The sequence below is a fragment of the Dermochelys coriacea genome, chromosome 3, assembly GCF_009764565.3.
Source record: "Dermochelys coriacea isolate rDerCor1 chromosome 3, rDerCor1.pri.v4, whole genome shotgun sequence".
Taxonomy (NCBI): Eukaryota; Metazoa; Chordata; order Testudines; family Dermochelyidae; genus Dermochelys; species Dermochelys coriacea.
The window spans coordinates 24,227,288-24,238,178 of record NC_050070.1 but is presented as its reverse complement, the minus strand read 5'-3'; the positions used below and the strand labels follow the sequence as shown (position 1 = coordinate 24,238,178).

The 10,891-nt window shown below is 39.1% G+C and overlaps 1 long non-coding RNA gene across 1 annotated transcript; it reads left to right on the top strand.

Annotated features, from left to right (window-relative positions):
- Positions 1 to 603: 603 nt before the first annotated feature.
- LOC119852662 lies at positions 604 to 2,276 on the top strand. The gene is made up of 2 exons (XR_005291767.1): positions 604 to 665; positions 935 to 2,276. It is a non-coding gene; the product is annotated as an uncharacterized LOC119852662 (long non-coding RNA).
- The last annotated feature ends 8,615 nt before the right edge of the window (positions 2,277 to 10,891 follow it).

The window sequence follows — 10,891 nt, the reverse complement described above, 5'->3', positions numbered from 1 at the left end:
ATGCAGTGGTGATGGCCACAGACCTGCCAGGGATTCATCTCCCACACCCAGTAGGAGGTGGTAAGGAGATTGCAGACAAAATGACTGGGGCAGAGAGGACCCAGGGAGTGGTAGGAACAAACACAGTGGTAGAACAGGCTACTGTGGGGATCCAGACCCTGAGAGAAAAGGGATTGGGGGATTCAGAACTACAAGACCAATTAGCAGTGGCTCAGCATGGCCACCTAAGGGAAGAAGGAGACCTGGCATGCCTGAGGGAAGAGTTTAGAGATGCTATAAAGGAGAAGAAAGATGTGTGTTTCCAGTTGAGGGAACCAGAGGTACAGTAGAATAAACTAAAGGGGCATCTCAGAGTAGCACAGAGTGTGAGACCTTCCTACCCCTGAGGGTTGTAGGCTTGAGGGGGAGGGTATGTGATGAGTTGCCTGCCCCACACTGGGCTCTAAGGGGTTAACAGAGCCCTAGGGAGGCTGTGCAGGAGGCAGCCAATCAGAAAGGCTGAAGGGAGCAGCCAATCAGGGCCAAGCAGGCCCATATAAAAAGGGAGCTGCAGGGCAGAGAAGGGCAGTTCTCTGCTGGGAGACCAGGGAGGAAGGACTATTTCTCTGGAGGGCTGAGAGAACTGCCAGCACCCTAGACAGAACAGTGCTGCTAGCAGGGACCAGGTGAGTGACAGACAGCTCCTGGCTGGCTCCTGGGGTTTGCAAGCTGAGGCAAGGGAAAAGATGATGCTGGGGCCATGAGGAAGTCAGCAGACAATTTGCTGCAGTTGCTACCACGGTCCTTGGAGTAATGTGGGTCTTAGAGTAGAAGTGATGGTGGTGCGGCACCACCTGAAGAGGGCACTGAGCTAATTCCCAAGATAGCCAGCAGCAGGCACCACAGTGGTGAGCGAACCCTGTTACACCTTCCATTTTGTTTCCTCTCTTCCCAGATTTATTTCTTTGAACTTCCCTTGTTTCATCAGCAGAGGAAGCTGGCTGGGGAGTGAGTTGCAGGGGAGAGAAGGATCTCATCTTTGATTGAATGTTGACCATTCTGGTCCACCAGTTGGTCTTGGAAAGAAGCTATGGACTCCTGTTGCTGCTGTTAGATTGGAGGGCTACAATTATGGACACACCTGCTCTGCTTCCATCTACTTTACACCACCTCCCTCATGATTCCAGAGTACCAGGATCACATCTGCCTTCAAGATCCTGACTCCAAGCAAATCACTCCCCTGGACCTGGGGATTATATCCATGGATCAGCAGGTTTCAACAGAGAAATGTGTTTTGTGTTGTCTGTCTGAATCACTGTCCTTCCTGGTAACTTTTCCAAACCTCCTCTTTGCCTTTTAAAAAAAATAAATCTTCCCCCCACCCTCCCTTCAATTTTATTTTGTTTCATCCCCATCTGATTTCCTAGATTCTGGGTTTATAGTAAATTTCAGTGTTTCAATCTACTTGCCCTAAATGTACACTTAATTATTGCTGATTATGAGTCATCAACTTACTGAGAATTTGTTATTGTGAGATTGTCAGTTATTTTTTCAATATTATCAGTTCAGGATGGTTTCTTTCACGGGTTTTTTTTATGTTAAATGAGTTGAAATAAATGTTATGCTGATTTACACTGATGTACCTATTTGGCAATGTTGTTCACATTATAATCCAGTATAGACAAGACTTGAGAGGGTAAGGTTTAGTCAGAAATGTTCTGCTAATAAACCTTTATCTGCAAATGATCCAGTTATGGTGAAATAAGGTTACTTTAACAATCTGAATAACTTTCTTATATCTCCACTATAGACTTGTTCTCAAATTGATATGCTAACCTCCTTCCCCCTTTTCTATTTGTTTTGTGAATAGTGCAGAAACCATGTACTCCCTTGATATGAGACTATTTCTGTTTTATAAAGTTAAAGGGAATCCAGTTATACCCACAAATGAGTGTTTGGGGGGTGCAGTGAGTGACAAGACCATCCACTTATAAACCTTCTGGAATTAGGTCCTATTTCAGTTTGGACAAGAATTATGTCTTTTTAAGAGATCCTAGTCAAATCTAATCGCTTCATTTCTCTTTCTCAATTTTCCTATCTTTTTTCCTTTCATGGTCTACCTTACCCTTTCTCTTCCTGTCTCCCTCGTGTCCCCAGGGCAGTGAGGGGGAACCCAGATATATCTTTCCTAGGTCTAGAATTAACAATGACCCAAGCAATGACACTATTCAGGAATCTGGTAAAGATATATTTGACTTATGCACTCCTTATGGCTACTATTTTAAATTGTGTTTCCTGTAACATCAATGGAGTGAATCATCAGATAAAAAAGAATTATCATTAATCTAAAAACACTCAGTGTTTCCTGTATCTTCCTACAGGAAACCCACCTTAATGACATGGAGGCAGACAAATTTAGGAGGGGGTAGATGGCGGGGGGTTAACAGTTTCTCCTCCACAGCCGATGATGTAGCAATATTATTTCATAAAAGATTCAATTTACAAATTCTAGATGTAAATCAAGATGAAGAAGGTAGGTTTTTTTGTTCTAGTGAAGGCTAAGATCTGACTCTATATATCCCTAATTAACCTATATGGACCCAATGAAGATGATCCAAGTGTTTTTTTTTAAATATTTTCTAAATTTTATATCCCACTAGAATGAATAAGAGATTATAAGGAAGAATTGGGGTTCAAAGGAGCATATGGTGGTTGCAGAACCCTACAATGAAGGATTTTACTTTTTTTTTCCTCCCCACATTCCACACATTCATGAATAGATTTCTTTCCAATTTCTTCTGATGGATTTAATGCTTAATAATGAAATGAAGTCTATCATGATACTACAATTTTCCCCTCCTGAAACAAATTGGACTCATAAAAGATGGAGGCTGAACTCCTACCTCCTGAAAGATAAACATTTTCAGAACTATGACACAGAAGAAATTATTTTTTAATTCTAAAAAAAAGTGACACACCAGACATAGTGTATCCCATAAGGTGGGTCAGGCTAAAAGTTTTTTTCATTAGGGATAGGATCATTTCCTATTCAGTGGGTAGATAGATGGCTAGCCAGGCATGACTCCTGGAATTAACCAAACAACTTATATCCATGGATTCAGAATGTGCAAACTACCACTCCAAAGAAAAGTTTTTAAAATTAATTAACCTTCAGTATGAAGTAAATAGACTGATTTCAGCACAACCCAGATTTGCTCTTTTTAGCCTCATGCAAACATAATGAGAATCAGGGGAGAGAGTGGGAAAAGTTCTTAAATTAGATTAAAAGTGAGAAGTCAAAGATCCTGAATAGTAGCGCTCAAATGAGAATAAGGGCAGGCTATTACTAATTAGAAAGAGATCAATTATCAGTTTTTTCAAATTCTATCAGGCTCTTTATAATAATGATTCACCACCAGACCCAGAAGAACTGAATAATTTTGTTAAAACTCTTAAGCTCCCACAAATCTCAGAGCACCAGGTCAGGGTGGCCTCTCCCTTGCAATTACAGGAAATAATCAAAGCCCTAGAGGAACTGAGTCCATGCAAGACACCCAGCCCTGATGGCCTACCAATTGCAACATTCATAGAATTCTAAAAAATTCTGGCCCCTACGTTGTTATACATTTACAATGATGCCCTAAAGAAAAGTCCATTACCTCCTACTAAGAGGGAAGCCCTAATAACTATACTACTAAAACCAGGTAAGGATGCGTAAAAGTGTAATGGCTTTAGACCCATCTTTTTAATCAATATTGATATAAAATACTTTCAAAAATATTGGCTTAGAAGCTTAATAAAGTAATGAGTTATATGGTTCATCCCAGTCAGGTGGGATTTATTTTAAAAAGGCATGGTTCAGATAACACACATCATTTAGTTAAAGTTATGGCATTTCATCAGCACACTAGAAATTCCCATTCAATCATTTCACTTGATACAGAGAAAGCCTTTGACAGAGTGAACTGGCAATATCTGTTTTTGTATCCTGGATAAACTGTGGTTGAGAATTCTTTATTTCATGGATAAAACTGCTATATTTCAATCCTAGCTCTCGTATCCTAAAAACAGCACAATATCTCCCCTTGTTTAATCTATTTCAAGGAACTAGATACAGATATCCCTTCTTCTCCCTTGCATTAGAACCACTTGCAATAGTAATTAGGGAACACCAAGGTATTCAAGGGATCAAACAGAGACTCAGTAGACAAAAATCCTTTTATATGCAGACAACATGCTCCTATTTATTAAAAATCTGGATCAATATATTGTAAATACCAATGTTATCTGTTGTTTGTAGGGTAAATTCTCTGGCTACAAGATAAATTGGAGTAAGTCGCAGCAATAAGATCTCATTGGGTTTAGTTGGAAGTGGCTCCCCTAGAGGGACATTTAAATGGCAACAGATAAACCTCACATGTCTCCGCATTCTGTTCCCTAAAGAAATTAAAAACAGACATGGTTAATCTAGCCCCATTAATCATGTAGTTAGCAAACAATTTAAACAGATGACAGGCACTACCTCTCTCCCTGGGAGGAAAAATAAACATAATTAAAAATGAATGTCCTTCTCGGGATCCTTTCTATTCTGAATTCCTTCCCTATCCATAGTCCTCCCTTTTCTTTTATCAAAATAGACAACATGTTCAGACTTTTCTTGTGGGCTGCTATTACAAAAACTCAAAAGATTACAGCACCCTAGAAAAATAGGTGATTTTACATTTCCCAACTTTAAACTTTACAATCCAGCAAAAATTCTTAGCCAAGCATCACAGGTGTGGTGTAGAGGTCCGGATTGACTCTGTCTGGTTGCTCCCTTACCCCTTTCAATGCACTGCACTCATATTACTACTGATTCCCTAAGGAATAATTACCAACTATTGTGGCATCCAGAAATATTTGGCATACAATGGCATACACATCCAGCTGAAGAAACATCCAGCAAGAAGCAGTTAGGAGAGTGCAGGGTGTTGCAAACCAGCTCTTTGCAAGATTTCTTATACCACTGGACATTTTCAAAACTGCCTTTTAATGTATTTAATATGGAACTAACTGGAATTAATTTCCAGCTTAATATGCGTAAGTTGTGTCCTACATACAAAATAATGACTGAGATGAATGCTGTAAACAACTGTTACTGGCAAAGCTGAAATTTGCTTGAATGAAGTATCATAAAACCAGGGCTACCTTTGCCAGCACCTGAGGAAAAAAGGAAATTGTAGGTGTTTTAATGGCTTACAGCAAAAGCTTCAAATTTTTTCACCTTTTGGAAGCACAATTCACAATTACGCACTGTTTTTTGGTAGGACAAATAATAACACTCAGCATACTCTATGCAGTTTTTCTAAAATGAAACTCAGAGGAAGTAAAATAATGTAACAAAGTTAATTTTGAACTTACTGAATTACACTCTAATACTTAATCTTTTTATAGTCATCTTTTTCTGAAAGTCATTTTACAGTTAAAGTAGCATAAATTAAAACTTTCAGAGCATGTTATACTTATATAAAACAGTGCAAAAAAATAGGGAAAAGTACGTATTGTGATATTGGGTTGAGTAGCGAAACTGTAAACTTACACATGGAATAATATATTCAACATTTCCATAAGCAGTGTTAGTTCAGATAAAAAGGCAATGCAAGAGTGTTTTAAATATCTAGTGTTAGGCCTCTATTAGTTTCTTATTTTTATTAATAATCTTCCAGCCCAATATGCTTTCTCTTCTGTGCATACGTATGTCAAAGATATAATGTTATGTTACAACGCATTATCTTTGCCCTAAGTTAGCAGCAGTCTGCAGTTATTTTAATGAGCTAGGGGCATGGTTCTTGTACAATGAGTTGCTTTTAAATTAAATTTAAAATCGAGTCCATAATTTTTGGTTTACCTCCCAGATTACAGAAACTGATGGCCTCATTGCTGAATAAAACAGAAGCTGATAATGACTAGAAACATGCTGACCAATCTCAGAATCTGGCTAGAGCTCTCTCACACTTTCAGCCATCATGTAGATTATATTTGTGTGCGTGCAAAATTGGTGACCAAGAAAGAATTTGAATGAGTTAGTAGGAAGACAAGTTGTTCAGCAGACCCTGTCTTTGAGTAATAGATATATTGTATAATTGAATGATCTGGGGTGAAGGTAAAAGGATTACATAATAAAGTTTTTGCAGATTCAGTATTTTCTAGTGAACTTGAGATCCATTGTTGTGACTTTCATGGCTGTCTCATGCAGACTAAAATCCTAAACATAGCTAGGGAATTTGGTAGTTTACTGACAGAAAGAAAATTAAGTATTTGACACTGCTATTTTACAATATACCTACTTCATTTGTATGAAGTACTTCAGCCTAAAAGTTGTCTTTTTGATTCCTCTGATTCCTCTATATTATTATTATTTATTCATTATAGTGTTACAATAGCATTCATTCAGAGCAGCCACATAAGACTGCTTCCCTTCCTCTTTAATTTACTTTTCCTTTAATTATAAGCATATCAGACAGGTTGAGGGAAAATTTTAAAACTATCTCACACACGCATGCATTCTGATAATATCTTGACTATAAGCTACATTTAAAATTAAATACCTAAACAGTTATTCCTCTTATTTAGAATGATTTAACTCAGTTATACCAAGACTATTTGAAGGAACTGCCCAGATCCATCAATTCTGTTTTCTGATACAAACCTGCTTTTTTGAGTAATCATCATTGCTTTACATAGAGATGAGGGAGGCAGGTTCGGCAGCAAAGAACATAACGGACTCAGTGGAAAAGATGTAGTCGTAAGCAGGCCTGTAGAATGGCAGAATGGATATATGGGTGGAAGGCAGAGTGGATGCGGTTTGAGAAGACATGAGGGATTGTGTGGTGTTTTGAAGAGAGGTGGGAGTCAGCAGGAATTTACAGGGCCTGTTGTGATAGTTGGCCTAATTTGCCCTAATTGTAAAGTCAACTGTAAAAGGTGAGTGAAAGTATATCAAATGTCACAGCAACCTATAACAATAAATGGTACAAAAGAGAGACAGAATGAATTACTCCAAACAAAGAGGCCTACTGATATAAATCAAGGATTCTTCAGATCATGCCTGGTAAGCAAGAAGACTGGACATCAATGGACCAAAATCGGTGTGTTGGAAATTACGTCTAATTGATCTCCAAAATAATAGGGGTTGAGCTAGTCCATCTATCACTACCTTTTGTGGTTCTTAAAAGACTTTTGGTGAAAAATTAGCAGAAAAAGAAGCTGTCTGCCAACAACCTCTGCAGCAAGTTTTATTGTTATGGCAGCCACACCCACCATTTCCTGGGACACCAGGATCCATTGTAACATTGCTGGGCCTTCATTGTTCTAATCCCAAGAGATTTCCTGACCAGGCCAGAGAGAGGGACCCAGATGACATTGCCACCTTCATCTGCTTTTGACTAAATCCTGAACATAACTTGGAATTTGAGACTTTGTCTCCCCTCACACACCTGGCTTTTTCTTCCCCCTCATTTCTTTTCTCTCTCTCCTTTTGCCTTCTGTTTAGTAAGAGTCTGGTTTAACTAGCCAAAAGAGTATATTTTCCAATACTGCTGTGAACATATGATCAAAAAGGTCGCTAAAAGCAATGCCTTAATCTGCCTGAAGCTGGTACAAGTTTGCCAGGTCGCAGGCCATATCTACATTTACCATGGATCGATGCTGCTGTGATCTACGCAGCGGGGGTCAATTTAGCAGGTCTAGTGAAGAGACTCCTGGCCAATCCAGGAGGGTTAGCAACCCTACTCGGTAGTGTAAATAAGAGTAACTAATAAGATCATGAGCTGTGCCTTTTGTTTTTTCCAGCAACGAGGTTGCAAGTGAGAGTCAACAGCAGAGACTGAAGCCACATTTTCTATCTTTGCTGTTCTTCTCTTTCCCTTCATGTGCTTTTTGTCTTGTTTTTTCTTTTAGGCAATAGCATTGGACTTTACCAGCAACAGCATCACAACAGCTCCAGCCCATTTGAACTAACTTTTCCCCTTTTCTCCAGAAAGATTACCAACTAAGAGACTGTCAGACAAGGGGTTTTGTTTTTCTTCTGAAGACTCTCTACAGCTAAAGGAAAGGGAACAAGGTGTGTTAAAATAAACTCTTAATACTTTATATTTCAAATACTTTTAGTGTTTTTATTTCTTTTTCTGTATCTGTTATAAAAGGTGAAAAAGATTTTTATTCCTGTCTTTGCCATGCTTCTCAGCAGGCTGAGATCTCTGAATACCAAACCCTGAACCTTGTTTAACGCTATTTAATGTTGGATAGTTTCAGAGTCATGTTAACACCTTTAACTCTTTAGGCCCATATAGTCCATCTAAATAATACAATAGGCTCTATGGGAGGAGGGAAAACTTGTATGCAGCGTTTGGTTCTGGGGCAAGTGAGTTCTATAGCTGTGCAATGGGTCTGGGATGATGGTGATGAGTAGAGATTGTTAGGAAATGTTTTCTTTTTCAGTGAAAAATTCCAGTGAAAATAAACAATGTTTCATTTTCATCACTGAAATCCTGAAAATTAAAAAAAAAATTTCAGTTGCTGTAAACCATAAAATTTTATTTTTCAATGAAAAACCCAACGATTTTGTTGAAAACAGGCACTTCCCATGGAAATATATTCTGGGTTTGTTTTTTTTACCAAAAAAAGCCCTTTTCTATTGAAAAAATGTTAAAGGAAAATTTTTGACCAGTACCTATAGTGGAAGCAGAGTGTCTCTATTGAAGCTGTAGTACACTGAGGACAACCCCTGGCATTGTTGCCCACCATGTCAGGATTTCTGATAGCACTGCTGGGGAAGCCCTTCAAAAGCTGCTGCCTTTGCATAAAGACACTGGGGTCCCCAACCTAGGCCCACCTCACAATCCTGATACATCCACTAAGCCCCACCCTGTGCCACACACAAGCCTCTTCCCTCCCATCAGTCCCTCTCATACTCACATCCCCACTCACTTCCACTTGGTTTTCCATGTACACCCAGAGGTGCTGGAACAATTTGTATAGTGGGGGTGCTGAGAGCCTTTGTACCAAACTGTAAACCCTATATAAGATGGAAACCATTTCAAGCCAGGGGGTGCTGCTGGACCCCTAGCACTCCTAGTTCCAGCACCTATGTGCACACCATGCAGCAGTACCATGGAGAGCCAAAAAGGATGAGCAGCCATGTAGAGAAATTATGAAGGAGATGTAGGAATATCCCTGCATTAGGACATGGGGGAGAAGCAAGATTTGTGGGGCCTAGACTTGGAGTGGAAAGAAGCTGCACTCTAGTGACCCACCATCATTGATTAGCAATCTGAGGAGCTGTAGACCCGGAGATATGGCTTCAGAAGGCTATATTAGTGGATGTAAGGTTCACTTCCATCAACTGAGGGGGAACAATCATTTTTTAACTTGGTGAATGTCTCTACCATAGATGTGGCCTGAGCCTCTTTCTTCCACTCGTTTTCCAATATCTGATGATTTACAGCAACTCTTCTATCAAACACAGGACATGCACCTCTGTTTGGTTAAATATCCAGCTCTAAAATAACCATGGTGTCTGCTAATCCGCTAAGGAAGCATGCATAGAATGTGTGTCTTGGTTGTCTCGTAAATAGTGTGAGAACAACTTCATAAGTTGTATAGCTCCCAGCTGGAACCTTACACCCCAGTGACCTCTGCAATCTACTTAATTGCCCAAGTCTTTCCAAATAAAGGAAGTAACACTGGTTTACTACATTGTATAAATGTGTTTTGTAGAGTAGTTTGGCACAATAATATATATGTTCACTCATTTCCTGACTGCAAACATACCCTTTGTTCAAATCAGTATATTAATACTAAAGGATCTAAAGATAGATTACTATTTTGGCATGCAACCCCATACCACAACAAATAGATTAAATAAACTGCTAGTGCATGCACAGCTCCACGTTCTCCTCAGCAAGATGGACCTAAATTCTGCAGCTGGATCCTTGAATTCCCCCCCCCCCTTCAGTTTAGTCCGATTAAGCTGTTTGAGTTTGACTTCCACCTCGGGTGTGGTAATTTCTACCTCCATATCCTCATTCCTATTTTTAAGAAAGGAGAAAAAAATGATCCAGGAAACTGCAGGCCTGTTAGTTTGACCTCAATTGTAGACTAGGTCTTGTATCAAATTTTGAAAGAGAATATACTTAAGGACATACAGGTGAACAATAATTGGGAAAAATACAACATGGTTTAAGAAAAGGTAAATCATGCCAACCTGATCTCCTTCTTTGAAAAGTTAATGGATTTTTAGACAAAGAAAATACAATAGATCTAATCCATCTGGATTTCAGTAATGCATTTGATACAGTTCCACATGGGAAATTATTAGTTAAATTGGAGAAGATAGGGATTAATATGAGAATTGAAAGGTGGATAAGGAACTAATTAAAGGGGAAACTATACCAGGTCATACTGAAAGGTGAACTGTCAGACTGGAGGGAAGTTACTAGTGGAATTCCTCAGGGCTAGATCTTGGGACCAATCGTATTTAACATTTTTATTACTGACCTTGGCACAAAAAGTGGGACTTTGCTAATAAAATTTGCAGATGACTCAAAGTTAGGAGGTATTGCCAATATGAAGGAGGATCAGAATATCATACAAGATGATCTGCATGACCTTGTAAACTGGAGTAATAGAAATGGGATGAATTTTAATAATGCAAAATGCAAGGTCATGCATTTAGGGACTAACAACAAGAATTTTTTGCTATAAGCTGAGGACATATCAGTTGGAAGTGACAGAGGAGGAGAAAGTCCTGGGTGTATTGGTTGATCCCGGGATGACTATCAGCTGTCAATGTGATACAGCTGTGAAAAACACTAATGCAGTCCCAGGATGCATCAGGCGAGGTATTTTTAGTAGAGACAAGGAAGTGTTAGTC